The sequence below is a fragment of the Trachypithecus francoisi genome, unplaced genomic scaffold (genome assembly GCF_009764315.1).
Source record: "Trachypithecus francoisi isolate TF-2019V2 unplaced genomic scaffold, Tfra_2.0 Lachesis_group18, whole genome shotgun sequence".
In the NCBI taxonomy this organism is placed as follows: domain Eukaryota; kingdom Metazoa; phylum Chordata; class Mammalia; order Primates; family Cercopithecidae; genus Trachypithecus; species Trachypithecus francoisi.
The window spans coordinates 35,378,554-35,393,979 of record NW_022681463.1 but is presented as its reverse complement, the minus strand read 5'-3'; positions in this window follow the sequence as shown (position 1 = coordinate 35,393,979).

The window sequence follows — 15,426 nt, the reverse complement described above, 5'->3', positions numbered from 1 at the left end:
GTGAGTATGACTGGGAGAAAAGTGGGAGATATAAAGGAAGTAACATTTATCAGCCAGCCACCATGAGCTAGGTGCCATCCTTGGAAATGCATGTACCTTATCACAAATTCTTACAAAACTTGAGAGATAAGTATTACTTTCCCCTACTATAAGGGTGAAGAAAGAGAGGTTAAGACACTCACCCAACGTCACATGGTTTTCTTTTTTTTTTTTTTTTTTTTGAGACAGAGTCTGGCTCTGTCGCCCAGGCTGGAGTGCAGTGGCCGGATCTCAGCTCACTGCAAGCTCCGCCTCCCGGGTTTACGCCATTCTCCTGCCTCAGCCTCCCGAGTAGCTGGGACTACAGGCGCCTGCCACCTCGCCCGGCTAGTTTTTTGTATTTTTCAGTAGAGACGGGGTTTCACTGTGTTAGCCAGGATGGTCTCGATCTCCTGACCTCGTGATCCGCCCGTCTCGGCCTCCCAAAGTGCTGGGATTACAGGCTTGAGCCACCGCGCCCGGCCACATGGTTTTCATATGGTAGAGCAGGGCTCAAATTAGGTTATCTCTGACTCCAAAGTTCATGTTCTTTCTGGGACGCTGCACCAGTGAATAAGTAGAATAAATAAATAAATGTGACTATTTGTTTTTATAGGATGTAACTCCCTTAGTAAAATAAACAAATAAACCAATAAATAAAATGAGTCAGAGGAGTCTTAGTTATAGGTGAGCTCCCTACCTGCATGTATATTCGCAGCAAAGGATCAACCTACATTGATGACGTTGACATAATCTATGACAAAACCTAAATAAAATTTGTTCTTGTTCCATGTGGAAAAGTGAAAGTGAGGAATCACTCAGTGAAGAAGAGAAGGGGAGAGAACTAGGCATCTGGCCTTTCCTTCCTAGATGCCTTCTTAGGCGTGGGCTAAGACACCTGGCAGGGTCACGTCAGAGCATGCTTAGGGCAGAGGCTGCCACTTGGGCATTTCCAGGGGATCCCACTCTGAAAGAGATCGCCTAGAAATTTGTTTTACAAATTTAGAAGTGATTTTTTTCTGTGACAAAGCTTTTTCTTTCAGCAATTGTGATCATGCTACATTTAAAAATGAATAAATATGCCAGGCAGGGTGGCTCACACCTGTAATCCCAGAACTTTAGGAGGCTTAGGGAGAATCATTTGAGTCCAGGAGTTCAAGACCATCCTGGGAAACAAAATGAAATCCTGTCTCTACAAAAAGAAAAGAAAAGAAAAGAAAAGAAAACTTCGCCAGTCGTGGTGGTGTGCACCTGTAGTCCCAGCTACTTGGGAGGCTAAGAGGGTTGCTTCAGCCAGGGAGGTTGGGTCTGCAGTGAGTCTTCTTTGTACCAGTGCACTCCAGCCTAGGCGACAGAGTGAGACCCTGTTGCTAAAACAGAGACAACAAAAGAGGAAGAAATAAGTAAAATTTTCTCCTCTATAAAAATGCTCCATGTTTTTAATATCTGCGAAATAAACTAGGGTCAAAGATTCCAGGCAATGACTGTGGAACTAGTGGTAATTCACATTTGTAGAGAAAGGGACAAAAAAAAAAAATCGCAAAACTCAGTTACCCTATTTAATGAATGATGCAATTAAACTCAAAATTGATAAGATGGACCTTTAGGCAAACCAGTCCATTACTTAGTTACTCTACTCCCATTTTCTTCTCTACTTTGGTTTAAAGTAATACCAGCATGCTCAAGATGTGAGAACTCTGGCAAAAGAAGGCAAGGTAATGACAAGGCAGGATCAGCCTGACATCAATTCCTCTCAGCCCTGTCTAAGAACCACTGGGCAGGAAGAATCTGAGTTCTTGAATTCTGCTACAGTGGCTGAGATCAGTCTTTCAATGTGTCTAAATGGGAGATAAATCATTGTTAACTTAAAATGCAACATGGTGATTTAGCATGATTTTAATTGGATTTGGGCAATAAAAATACCCTTTGCTACTAAAAAAGAAAGGCAAAATTTGAAAATGGTGGTTATGTAACCTCTTTATGGCAAAAGAGCAGTCTTTTGAAAGATTGTCCTTCTCACAATAGAAGCTGATTTTATATTCCTAATGAGGCATGGGAGACACAATCTATTCTTGAAACGTTTCAGCTCTCTTCAGTGTTCCCTATTTAATTAGAATTGCTCCCTATACTAATCTCCCTAGCTAGCAATCTAATAGCCATTAGCAGAATTTATTTACTGTTTAAATTGCTACTTAAAGTTTAGGCTTGCTTCCAAGGATTTAAGCAGGTAACTAAGAGAAGGTTTGGCTTTTTAAGTCAAATCCTTGCCTCATTTCTTCCTTCAAATTATGCATAAGAAAATCCCTGTAAAAATAAATCAATAAAATCATAGCCCTAGTAAAGGAGACTTGTTTATTTTGGGGGTGGGGGCAGAGGAGATGAGGAGTGAGGGTGCAAGCAGATAGTAATTATATATATCTGAATGCACCTGCAAATCTGTTGAAATTGGAGATGTTTATGTATTTGTTTTCTTTTTTTTGGTACGTGCATTTACAGATGTGAATCTTAGAGTTTCACACTATGCGAGACAGCCAACATATGAAAACAATTAAAACAAATCTACCACACTTACCAGGTTAGCATATTTTACTTTCCTAAATGAGAGAAAAGAAAGTTACAGGAGTAACCAACCTAGAATTTGGGAGGTTCATAATGATAACTCCAGTACATTCCTGGGGAAACCTTACATTAGCCAGTTCTATGGAAGTCAAATAGAATGTGAAATTTAGTATTAATAGTTTTGTTTTTAAATTCCCAGCTCTTTTTCTATTTTTAGATTAATCTAATTAGAATAGCCATAAAATAATTACATTCCATAGTTATTAGGAATAGGCATATCAATGAAGATAAAATTATACATTCCTAAATGATAGTTGACCAGGAAATTAAATGGCAAACTATGTGTAAAACATTAAATAAATTATTCTTAAATTTAAGGAACACGAGAAAACTCCCACAGATTGTTCAACTACTTTCTCACTTGTGATTCATTAAAATGCAACACATAGAAGGGATAGGAAATATATTTTCATGGATCTCCCTTTAGATATGTTTCCAAATCAAGCAATTTATGTATCAAAAATAAAAAGGTTTATGTATTCTTTCATTATTTTATAGGATTAGAATTGCTGAAAAGTAATTGGATATGATCTGCTACTAATCATTGACTTGAAAGAATAGTAACAATGCTAATAACAATTCCAACAACCAAAATTATAGTAGAACTCATACAAGAAGACAGCTTAGCTTAGAATAGCCTAACTTTTATTATTATTTTTTATTTTTTATTTTTTTACAATTTCACTCTGTCACCCAGACTGGAGTTGCAGTGGCATTACCTTGGCTCACTGCAACCTCTGCCTCCTGGATTCAAGTGATTCTTGTTCCTAAGCCTCCTGAGAAGCTGGGATTACATGGTGGTGCACACCACCATGCCTGGCAACTTTTTGTATTATTAATAGAGATGGGGTTTCACCATGTGGGCCAGGATGGTCTCTAACTCCTGACCTCAGGTGATCTGTCCACCTTGACCTCCCAAAGTGCTGGGATCCTCCGTGCCTAACCTAGAATAACCCAATTTTAAATAGTACATGGGGCCGGGCGCGGTGGCTCAAGCCTGTAATCCCAGCACTTAGGGAGGCCGAGACGGGCGGATCACAAGGTCAGGAGATCGAGACCATCCTGGCTAACACCGTGAAACCCCGTCTCTTTTAAAAAATACAAAAAAAAAAACTAGCCGGGCGAGGTGGCGGGCGCCTGTAGTCCCAGCTACTTGGGAGGCTGAGGCAGGAGAATGGCGTAAACCCGGGAGGTGGAGCTTGCAGTGAGCCGAGATCCAGCCACTGCACTCTAGCCTGGGCGACAGAGCGAGACTCCGTCTCAAAAAAAAAAAAAAGTACATGGTTGCCCAGGTATAAAAATGACAGAACAGAAATATCATCAGGTAACCAAGAATGCATTTAAGAAATATTTCTCTGTAAGCAGAGATAGAAGGAAACAACTATAAACAATCATAACATTGGTCTTGGAATCAAAAGTCTGGGCCTCAGTCAAAATATTTTTATTTGCATGCTATGTGATTTGGAGCAATTCTGTCACCTACAGAAATTCCAATTTCCTCTTATGTAAAATCGGCATATTAGTATCTGTCTTACATGAATCTCAGGGCCAACTGTGAGGATCAAAAGTCAAAATGAGACAATGGGGTGGACATAGTGGCTCATGCATGTAATCCCAGCACTTTGGGAGGCCGAGGTGGGCAGGTCATTTGATCTTAGGAGATGAAGTCCAGCCTAGGCAACATGGCAAAACCCTGTCTTTACAAAAAGTACAAAAATTAGTTGGGCATGGTGGCACATGGCCTGTAGTTCCAGCTACTTTGGAGGCTGAGGCAAGAGGATCACTTGAGCCCAGGAGTTTGAGGCTGAAGTGAGGTAAGATCACACCACTGCACTCCAGCCTGGGAAACAGAGTGAGACCCTGTTTCAAAAAAAAAAAGTAAAACATAAAGCTACAAGTCAATAATATGGTACTGTGCCATAAAATGTAAATAATTACTATGATTCATACAAATATAGCCTCAGTTTTCATGTTAAGATCTGAGACTAGAGCTCAGGAATAAGATAGATCAAGGATACATTAATATCCAATGAAGGTTAATCTTAGATGGTTTTATTATATCCTGCTTCACCCTACAATGAAAGTAAAGTGGCTGTCAACCAAAGCTGCCATTTATGTAGTGCTTTGTTCATTGGCATGTACTCATGCCACAAATGTTGCAATTCAAAGCAGTGCTAGATGCTGGGGATAAAATATCCCTTGTCCTGCAGAGGAATATACAAACCAACTTAAAGAAGACAGTAGTAATATACCATAGTTTTAATTATGAGATGTCCTATAAGAAAGTATTTTTAATCCCTCTTTTATATGTGAGTAAATTGATGCTTGCGAAAGTTAAGAAACAACCCCAAGGCTATTCAATAAATGCAGGTGCCATCTATAAAGTTCCAAAGTCAGTTGACTTGGGCTATTATATTTGTATTGTATCAAATCAAAAATTGTTGGTGCTTTTTAAGAAATCCCTCTAAAGCTCTAATAGACAGTTTATAAGTTTTCCGAAAAAAGTATATTCAATATGCTTGAATATGGTTTTCTGTTTAATAGAAGAGGTTTAGTGTCCCACTTGTTAAAGTCTCAACCACTTATCATCAGCAGGCAGCTAATTTGTAATGTCTTGGTAAATCTAAAGAGATACAAAAAGTCTCTATCTGTCACCCAGACTGGAGTGCAGTGGCGCTATCTCGGCTCACTGTAACCTCTGCCTCTCAGGGTCAAACGACTCTCCTGCCTCAGCCTTCCAGTAGCTGGAATTACAGGCGCCCACCATCACACCTGGCTAATTTTTTTTTTTTTTTGGTATATTTAGTAGAGATGGGGTTTCACCATGTTGGCCACGATGGAGACCTAACTATTTTAATTAAGAACCAAGTCTTTCCCTAAATCCTTGCTTCCTATGATGATTAATTTTATGCGGCAACTTAGTTGGGCCACGGTACCCAGATATTTGGTCGAACATTGAACATTTGGGGTGTTTCTTTGAGAGCGTGTCTGTGGATGATTTAAATTGGTGAACTTTAAGCAAAGCAGACTGCCCTCCATAATGTAGAGTATCCTCATTCCAGCAGTTGATGGTGTTACTAGAACAAAGACTAAACTCCCCTGAGCAAGGAGGAATGCTGAGAGGAGACATTTTTGGTCTGGTTTATTTTATTTATTTTTTACATGGAGTCTCACTCTGTTGCCCAGGCTGGAGTGCAGTGGCACGATATCAGCTCATTGCAACCTTTGCCTCCCAGGTTCAACAGTTCTCGTATCTCAGCCTCCCGAGTAGCTGGGATTACAGGAACATGCCACCACACCTGGCTAATTTTTGTATTTTTGGTAGAAACAGCATCTCGCCATGTTGGCCAGGCTGGTCTCAAACTCCTGGCCTCAAGTGATCCACCTGCCTCAGTCTCCCAAAGTGCTAGGATTATAGGCGTGAGTCACCGTGCTTGGCCCATCCCTGTCTTTTAAAACCTTACCATCAGTTCAGTGGAAGCATAGATGTGTAAGTAAGAGCAGTAATATGATACAGGTGCCCCACCCAAATGACAATGAATCCAGGACTTTAGAGGAGAAGAAAGAAGGGAGAGGTAAGTTTTTCTTTAACTAGTTCTTGCATTTCTAATTCATTCCACCAAAACAATCATCTGAGTTTTTCAAAATAGCTACTTCCTCATATCCTTCCTTTCTCAGATGCCATCAGTATATCTTTACTTTCTGTTTTGAATTCATTCATTTATTCATCAAATACTTATTGAGCGCTCCCTATGTTCCAGGTGATGGGCGTGATCCTGGGAATCCAGATGTAAATCAAATAATAAAGGTCTAATGGAGACAAAGACATTAAACAAATAATCACACCGATAATTAAACTTCATTGCTAATATATGTCATGAAAGAAAAAGACTGAAGAAGATGAGAGCAAACCACAAAGGATTTTATCTAATCTGGACTAGGGGTTGGAAGCAGTTTTCCCGGGGAAGTGATATTTTTACTGAGTTATTGTTTGTTTGTTTGTTTGTTTTGAGATGGAGTCTCTCTCTGTTGCCCAGACTGGAGTGCAGTGGCCGATCTTGGCTCACTGCAGCCTCCGCCTCCCAGGTTCAAGCAATTTTTCTGCCTCAGCCTCCTGAGTAACTGGGATTACAGGCACCTGCCACCACGCCCAGCTAATTTTTGTATTTTCAGTAGAGAAGGGGGTTTCATCATGTTGGCCAGGCTGGTCTCAAATTCCTGACCTCAGGTGATCCGCCCACCTCGGCCTCCCAAAGTGCTGGGATGATCGGAGTGAGCCACCACGCCCAGCCGTTACTGAGTTTTAAAGGAAGACTAAAAGTTTATCAGGTGAATGGACGTGGGATGAGGATTAAGGAAGGGGAGTTTCCAGGTAAAGACAACAGTATTCTGAAGGACACGTGGAGGAAAGGGATGAGACTGAAACTAAGAAATGAGACAGAAGGCAGAGCAGCTGTGGTGAGCATGTAAGGCTGGTAGGAGGATAGTTATTGGCATAGGGAAGAACCGGATCTTTATAGATCTTGAAAGAACTGGAACTTTGTTCAAAGAGCAAAAGGAAGTCATCAAATACATTCTTTTCAAAGGTCTAAATTCTTAGAATATACTCTTAAAACATCCCTCTTACAAATTGATTGAAAAATGTTATGGAAGGGCCAAAAATAGATTTGGGGAGATGCATTAGGATGAAGTCCAGGTTCTTTAGTTTGACTTTCAGGCTCCTTAGAATTGAGGCCAAACCATGAGAATTGCTTGGACCCAGAAGGCAGAAGTTGTAGTGAGCCGAGATCGTGCTACTGCACTCCGGTCCAGCCTGGGCAACAGACCAAGACTTCGTCTAAAAAAATTTAAAAAATAAATAAATAAATAAATAAATAATAGTAAAGAATTGAGACCAAACCTATCTTCATAGTTTTTTTTTTGAGATGGAGTTTCGCTCTTGTTACACAGGCTGGAGTGCAATGGCATGATTTCAGCTCACTGCAACCTCTGCCTCCCAGGTTCAAGCAATTCTCCTGCCTCAGCCTCCTGAGTAGCTGCTATTACAGGCGCTCACTACCACATCCAGCTAATTTTTGTATTTTTAGTAGAGACGAGGTTTCACCATGTTGGCCAGGCTGGTCTCAAACTCCTGACCTCGGGTGATCCACCTGCCTCAGCCTCCCAAACTGCTGCTGAGATTACAGGCTTGAGCCACCGCATGCGGCCTATCTTTACAATCTTAAAACTTTTTCTTTCTTTTTTTTTTTTTTTGTGGCGTGATCATGGCTCACTGCAACCTCTGCCTCCTGGGCTCAAGGAATTCTCCCACCATCAGCCTCCAGAGTAGCTGGGATTACAGGCATGTGCCATCAGGCCCAGCTAAATTTTTTTTTTTTTTTTCCCCTGTAGAGACGGGGTTTCGAACTCCTGAGCTCGAGCAGTCAGTCTGCCTTGGCCTCCCAAAGTACTGGGATTAGAGGCGTGAGCCACTGTCCACCCCAATCTTCTTTATCATTTCACTTTTACATGAATGTGCACTTCTGCCAGCCTGGTCCATTCACTGTCTCCTGAACAGGATTTTGCTCGATCCTGACTTTTGGCTTTCCAGAACACCTCCTCACTACCTATTTTTTAAGACCCAGACAAAATTTTGTCTGTCCTCAGTATCCAGGTTGACCATCATCCCTTTCTCTGAATATCCAAAGTGACTATGTATTTCTACACATTTGAGATGCAACAGATTATAAGAAACTACATTATTTTTGAACTACGAAGAAAATAAAAGTACTGCTGATAAATTCATGACAAAATCTCAATGTTAGCCATTTGAGATACATAAATTGGTCATGCCAGCTTATCATTGACTTGAAATTTCTCTCATCTATTCATCTACTGTGGGGCCTCTCCCTTTCTTAGGTCCGACAAAGAGTTTAGTTGGTTTTTTGCAAGAAAAATTGGATTGCAATCCTTTCTCCAATAACAGATATTTGTTTTCTTACTATTAAATTTAAGCCAAATAACATAATATTAAATATTCTTGACTTTGGGCGTATAAGTTTTCATTTGAAAGTATTTTATTTTATGTATTTATGTATTTAATTAATTAATTAATTTTTTTGAGACAGAGTCTCACTCTTGTTGCCCAGGCTGGAGTGCAATGATGCGATATCAGCTCCCTGCAACCTCCACCTCTTGGTGGAGATTCTCCTGCCTCAGCCTCCAGAGTAGCTGGAATTACAGGGGCGTACCACCATGCCTGGCTAATTTATTTTGTATTTTTAGTAGAGACAGTGTTTCACCATGTTGGCCAGGGTGGTCCCGGATTCCTAACCTCAGGAGATCTGCCCGCCTCTGCCTCCCAAAGTGCTGGTATTACAGGCTTCAGCCACCACGCCCAGCCTTGAAGGTATTTTAAACAATTAAAATTAAAATGTGCAAGTAGGTCGGGCACAGTGGCTCATGCCTGTAATCCTGGTACTTTGGGAGGCCAGGGAGGCTGATCACAAGGTCAGGAGTTCAAGACCAGCCTGGCCAACATGGTGAAACTCTCCACTAAAAATACAAAAATTAGCCAGGCGTGGTGGCAGGTGCCTGTAATCCTAGCTGCTCGGGGGGCTGAGGCAGGAGTATCGCTTGAACTGGGGAGAAGGAGCTTGCAGTGAGCTGAGATCGTGCCATTGCCCTCCAACCTGGGCGACGAGAGCAAGACTCCATCTCAAAAAAAAAAAAAAATGTGTAAGTAAACTTAAATGTGGTAATGCATATTAACTCACTCGAAGTGGGACAATATGAATACCTGTGGTCAGCTTCAAGCACAACAAATAGTCAAAAGTTATGTTATGACTACCGGTTGCCTAGCCAATGGCAATTATAAAACACCATTGATTGCATGATGCATTCTAATTCCAGAGATGCACAAATGAAAATACAAATGTTCAACCTAGAATTGAATAACTTTGTTATATCTCTAGCACTCAATTGATAATAACATTTTGATGTGTTATTATTTATGCTCCTTCTTCCTTAAACACCTTCCATATACATTTATTTATTTATTTATTTATTTATTTATTTATTATTTTTTGAGATGGAGTCTCGCTCTGTCACCCAGGCTGGAGAGCAGTGGCACCATCTCAGCTCACAGAAACCTCCTCTTCCCGGATTCAAGCGATTCTCCTGCCTCAGCCTCCCGTGTGTGCCACCAGGCCCAGCTAACTTTTGTATTTTTAGTAGGGACAGGGTTTCACCATGTTGGCCAGGATGGTCTTGATCTCTTGACCTCGTGATCCTCCCACCTCGGCCTCCCAAAGTGCTGGGATTACAGGCATGAGCCACCACGCCCAGCCAATACCTTTATTATCTATTGAATTGTTTTCCATCTGGGAAGTTATTAATGGAAAGATGTAGTACTTGCGACTATGAATGAATTCTTAAAGTTCTTCTGTTAGTTCATTCAAAGTAGATTAACATTGGATAAAACTAGTCCATAAGTTAATTAACATGGCTATTTGTTTTAGTAGGAACGTTGCAAAAATCTATATATATATAGACATACATGTATATACACCCATGCATACATTCTCTGTGGAAAAATCATAATCCATTAAAGAACATAACTATATTATCAATATATCCATTTAACAGTTCACTTTAATAAGGTACTTTATTTAAAGAGGAATACCTCTTTTAATTATCAGATCACTCATGAAGTATATATTACAACTACCATTTGCAGGGAAGAAACTGAACCACAGAGAAGTTAAGTGATTTGCTCATGAAGACGCTTGGCCTACTATTCTATAGCTAGTGTTCTCCCTATTAAGTCATGTTATAAATTTTACACGTTTAATATTTTGTAGATAGTTGCTATGCTTTGAATATGGTTTTGTCCCCAGCAAAATTCATGTTGAGGTTTGGTTTCCAAAATAACAGTGTTGAGCGATAGTGAAACCTTTAAGAGGCTTTGGGGTCATGAAGGATCCACCCTCATGAAGGGATTAATGCCATCTTGAGGGAAGGAGTTCAGTTACTGAGATCAGTCACTGAGAGAGAGAATAGGTTGTTAAAAAGCAAGTTTGTGGGCAGGCGCAGTGGCTCACTCCTGTAATCTTAGAACTTTGGGAGGCCAAGGTGGGCAGATCACTTGAGGTGAGGAGTTGGAGACAAGCCTGGTCAACATAGTAAAACCCCGTCTTTACTAAAAACACAAAAATTAGCTGCACGTGGGGATGAGGACTTGTAATCCCACCTAATTGGGAGGCTGAAGCAGGAGAATTGCTTGAATCTGGGAGGCAGAGGTTGCAGAGAGCCGAGATCACGTCACTGCGCTCCAGCCTGGGCGACACAGCAAGACTCAATCTCATAAATAAATAAATAAGTGCAAGGTTGCCCCTCGTATTGTCTCTTTTGCACACATTCACTCACTGCTCTCTCCTGTGCTCTCACCGTGTGATGCCATCTGCCATGTTGTGATGCAGCATGAAGTCCTTGTCAGGTATGGCCACCCAATTTTGAACTTCCAGGGACAGCAAGCCAAATAAACCTCTTTGCTTTATGAATTGGCTATGAATTGTCCAGTCTTTTTTTTTTTTTTTTTTTGAGACTGAGTCTTGCTCTGTCGTCCAGGCTGGGGTGCAGTGGCATGATCTCGGCTCCCTGCAACCTCCACCTCCCGGGTTCAAGTGCTTCTCCTGCCTCAGCCTCCTAAGTAGCTGCAATTACAGACCATGCCCAGCTAACTTTTGTATTTTTAGTAGAGATTGGTTTCGCCATGTTGGCCAGGCTGGTCTCGAACTCCCAACCTCGGTTGATCCACCCACCTCGGCCTCCCAAAGTGCTGGGATTAGAGGTGTGAGCCACTGCACCCGGCTGAATTGCCCAGTCTTAGGTATTCTGTTAGAGTAACAGAAAATGGACTGAGATGATTGTAATATTCAACAGTAATAGGTCCACACACATTTCTTTTTAGACTTCTATCTTATTAATGGATAATCCAATTTAGAGTTACTTGTCATATAAAAAATTTCATTGCATTGCCAAAGGAATTACCTATGTCTTTTTTCAATAGAAGTGTATTTTAAAGTCAATTACTTAGGTGAGTGGGCAGAAAATAACATGTTAGCACCTATTAACAATCAAAGATGAGTGAGGAAAGGAAACAAAGGGCTTCTGAATATAACTTTAATCAATAATATAACTTTTAAAAATTGATTGTTACTTATAATGGTTTATACTCATCTGAGTGCAGTGGCTCACACTTGTAATCTCAGAACTTTGAGAGGCTGAGGTGGGCAGATCAAGAGGTCAGGAGTTCAAGACCAGCCTGGCCAACATGGTGAAACTCCATCTCTACTAAAGATACAAAAAATTAGCCAGGCATAGTGGTGCACACCTGTAATCCCAGCTACTTGGGAGGCTGAGGCAGGAGAATTGCTTGAACCCAGGAGGTGGAAGTTGCAGTGAGTTGAGATTGTGCCATTGCACTGCAGCCTGGGTGACAGGGCAAGACTCCATTTCAAAAAAAGAAAAAAAAAGGTTTATACTCATGTTTGCTCTGAAAGTTTTCAAATAACTTAAATGAGAATATATACATCACAAATTGGAAATTGGCCAGGCGTGGTAGCTTATGCCTGTAATCCCAGGCATAACTTTGGGAGGCCGAGGTGGGTGGATTACGAGGTCAGGAGTTTGAGATCATCCTGGTCAACATGGTGAAACCCCATCTCTACTAGAAATACAAAAATTACCTGGGCCTGGTGGCGCACACCTGTAGTCCCAGCTACTCGGGAGGCAGAGACAGTAGAATCACTTGAACCTAAGAGGCAGACGTTGCAATGAGCCAAGATCACGCCACTGGAGTGCAGTGGCGTGTGTGTGTATATATATATATATGTACATATATACATACACACACACACACCCCACAGATTAATTAAAAGTAGGGTAGACTAATAATTTTACTTAGTGGACTATTCTAAAAGTAGGGTTTTCATTTGGTGTTTATTTATTTATTTATTTATTTATTTTTATAGAGACTGAGTAAGTCTCACTATGTTGCCCAGGCTGGTTTTGAACTCCTGGGCTCAAGTGATCTTCCTGCCTTGGCTTCCCAAAGTGTCAGAATTACAAGCATGAGCCGTTACGCCCAACCCATTTTGTGTGTTTTTTAGGGAACAAAGGGGTTTTGTGAATTTTATGGGACAGTTGACTAAGTTCTGCTATTCAAAACAAATTTACTTCCAGTAAGAAACATCAGGCCAGGCGCTGTGGCTCACGCCTGTAATCCTAGCACTTCCTAGCACTTTGGGAGGCTGAGGCGGATGGATCACAAGGTCAAGGGATCGAAACCATCCTGGCCAGCATGGTGAAACCCTGTCTCTAAAAATACAAAACTTAGCTGGGTGAGGTGGCACATGCTTGTAGTCCCAGCTACTCGGGAGGCTGAGGCAGGAGAATAGCTTGAACGCAGGAGGCAGAGGTTGCAGTGAGCCAAGATCGCACCAGTGAACTCCAGCCTGGTGACAAAGTGAAACCCTGTCTCAAAAAACCCCCCCCAAAAAAAGGAAAAGACTGGGCACGGTGGCTCATGGCTGTAATCCCAGCACTTTGGGCTGAGGCGGGTGGATCATGAGGTCAGGAGATTGAGACCATCCTGGCTAACATGGTGAGACTCTGTCTCTACTAAACATACAAAAAAATTAGCCGGGCGTGGTCGTGGGCGCCTGTAGTCCCAGTTACCCGGGAGGCTGAGGCAGGAGAATGGCATGAACCCAGGAAGCACAGTTTGCAGTGAGCCAGAGATCGCGCCACTGCACTCCAACCTGGGCGACAGAGTGAGACTCCATCTCAACAACAACAACAACAAAAAGAAACATCAATAAATAACATTTATAACATCAACAAACTCTAAAAATGCACATCTCTTTATATATATTTGCGTGTGTGTGCAATTACTAGAAGCCATTCTTTCAAAACTTAAATCTCTTATAAATAAACATTGATCTGAAATTTATTAATTCTTTTAGCTTCATATCACTTTTTTTCTTTTTTACAAGACCAAATTCCTTTCTCATCCACGCTTGGATGTCTGTGGACTCCTACCTACCACTTCATTTTTGGAAAATCATCCAAGTCCCTTTGTGACATTACCCTAAGAAACCCCTGATCCCACTTACCACACCCAAGATAGTCACTTCCCCTTCATATGTATTTTAAGTCTTTTATCACATTTCTTATACTCTATAGTAAATACGTATGTAGTTATCCTACAGACAACTTCCAGGAAGGCAGATGATGTCTTACAACTTCCAGGAAGGCAGATGATGTCTTACACCTTCAGTATTTAAAACTGTGCCTGACAAGGGGAACTGCTAGGGGGTGGAATTCAACTGAAATAAGAAATTAGAATTACTATTTCTTTAGTACTTACTTTGTACCAATCACAAAGGCTAATATTTCATGCACATCTCTTCACCCTTCACAGTAAGCTTTCGAGCAGGAACTATTCTCTCTCAGATGAAGACATTAGGCTTGGGAAAGTTGAGTAACTTGCCTTTGGCCGCACAGCTAATAAGTAACAGAGAAGGACGTTTGTACAGGGGCTTGTCACCAAGGCTAACGAACTTAAAGCACTATAGGAAAGTAGGTGTATTGGACATATATTGATATTTTACAGACACAGGTCATTTTTCTTTTCTTTCTTTTTTTGAGACGGAGTTTTGCTCTTGTTGCCCAGGCTGGAGTGCAATGGCACGATCTTGGCTCACTGCAACTTCCACCTCCCAGGTTCAAACGATTCTCCTGCCTCAGCCTCCCAAGTAGCTGGGATTATAGGCATGTGCCACCACACTAGGCATGGGGTTTCATCATGTTGACCAGGCTGGTCTTGAACTCCTGACCTCGTGATTCGCCCACCTCAGCCTGGGATTTCAGGCGTGAACCACCATGCCTGGCCCCTTTTTCTCATAGAATTTTAGAGGCTTAGGACTTAGAATGGAAATTCCGAAGTTATGGTCACAGTAATCTCCACCTGTCCTTTGACCTCTTTCTCTCTCCCACAGTTGACAGCCTTTCTTGCCGTGTATTGGAAGGATATATGAATATATTACATTCTCCTCACTACTCTCTCAGCTTTCTCTGTGGCAGGTTTCTTTTTCTTTTTCTTTTTCAAACAGGGGGTCTTTTCTGTCTTATACTCACCATAACCTCAAATTCCTGGGCTCAGGTGATCCTCCCACTTCAGCCTCTTAAGTATTAGCTAACAAGTAACAGAGAAGGGCATTTGCACAGGGGCTTGTTTCCAAGGCTAATGAACGTAAAGCATTAGAGGAAAGTAGGTGTTTGGACATATATAGATATTTTACAGATATTGATCATTCTTCTGATAGAAAAATTTTTCACGTGTAAACTTACACTTCCAGTTCAAACAAAACTAAATCCATTAGGCTCTATCTTAATGGTGTAGGTCAGAGTCCAGGTGACATCCAGACCTAAATGCAAATGTTGATTGTGTGGTTGCTCATGTTCCTGGAGTCAGTTACTCACTACCAGAGTCATGGGTCAGAAACAAACATCTCTTGGGGCATCCTAGCCATTAGCTTTGCCAACAGAGCAGGTACGAAATTTATCCAAAGGCTTTGTATGTGCTATTGCTTGATACATGCTAGGCTGCTTGGTCACTACATTTTATAATGTTCACAGTGGCCATTAGATATGCAAACTTTGTGTGTGTGTGTGTGTTTGTGACAGAGTCTTGCACTGTCACCCGGGCTGGAGTGCAATGGCACGATCTTGGCTCATTGCAACCTC